Source organism: Monopterus albus, unplaced genomic scaffold (genome assembly GCF_001952655.1).
Source record: "Monopterus albus unplaced genomic scaffold, M_albus_1.0 scaffold40.1, whole genome shotgun sequence".
NCBI lineage: Eukaryota > Metazoa > Chordata > Actinopteri > Synbranchiformes > Synbranchidae > Monopterus > Monopterus albus.
The window spans coordinates 4,472,466-4,473,701 of record NW_018127920.1 but is presented as its reverse complement, the minus strand read 5'-3'; the positions used below and the strand labels follow the sequence as shown (position 1 = coordinate 4,473,701).

The window sequence follows — 1,236 nt, the reverse complement described above, 5'->3', positions numbered from 1 at the left end:
GGGTGAGAGTAGAGGATGCCGAGGATAGAGTTAGGTGGAAACAGATGATTCGCTGTGGCGACCCCTAAGGGGAACAGCCAAAAGAAGAAGAAAATCATCTGCATAGCAAATATGTGATGAAGGGAGCATGTATAAAGTGAAGAGAATTGGACCTAACACAGAGCCCTGTGGAACACCGTGACTAACTTCAGTTTGTGTGGAAGATTCATCATTAACATGAACAAATTGAAATCTTTCTGATAAATAAGATTTGAACCAACTTAGCGCTGTTACTTTAATCCCACTAACATGTTCAAGTCTCTGTAGTAAGATGCTGTGTTCGATGGTGTCAAAAGCAGCACTGAGATCTAAGAGGAGAAGTATGGAGACAAGTCCTTTGTGTGAGGCTAGGAGAAGATCATTGGTGACTTTGACCAGTGCAGTTTCTGTACTATGATGGTCTTAAAACCAGACTGAAAATCCTCAAACAAATCATTCTTGTGCAAGTGTGCACATAATGCCTTTGCAACAGCTTTTTTGAGGATTTTAGAAATAAACGGGAGATTGGATATTGGTCTATAATGAGCCAGAAACCAATAATCTTGTTGATAGTGCTGAAGCCTCCCTGTGTACACTTGATACTGCTGTCCCTCTGAAAAAGCAGGCAGTGAAACAGAGGAGGCTAGCCTCATGGTACAGCTCACAGCTCCGCTCCCTAAAGCAGCCATCATGAAAACTGGAAAGGAGCTGGCACTCCTCTAACCCAGAAGAGTTTCTTAGTCTGGAAAGATAGTTTAATAACATATAAAAAAGCGTTTCGTAGTGCCAGAACTGCATATTATTCATCAGTGATAGTGGAAAATAAGAATAACCCCAGGTTTCTTTTTAGCAGCTTAATATTCCCTTAGATCTCAGCAGCAATGACTTCATGGACTTCTATACAAATAAAATCACAACTATTAGAGAAAAAATTAAATCATTCCCACAGCTCACAGATGTGTCATCAAGTAGAGTGACTGTAGAATCATCTGTAAGACCTCATTTATACTTAGGCCGCTTCTCTCCGATTGATCTCTCTGAGTTGACTTCAACAATTGCTTCATCTAAATCAACAACATGTCTCCTGGACCCCATCCCGACCAGGCTGCTCAAAGACGTTTTACCCCTAATCACCACTTCCATATTAGATCTGATTAACCTCTCTCTATTAACAGGTTATGTTCCGCAGACTTTTGAGGTTGCTGGAATTAAACCTCT

General features: G+C 40.9%; 1 protein-coding gene across 1 annotated transcript in view; it reads left to right on the top strand.

Moving 5' to 3' along the window:
- mamdc2a (MAM domain containing 2a) overlaps positions 1 to 1,236 on the top strand; it is a 51,338-nt gene that overhangs the window by 49,045 nt on the left and 1,057 nt on the right. The gene's annotated exons all lie outside the window — the stretch shown is intronic.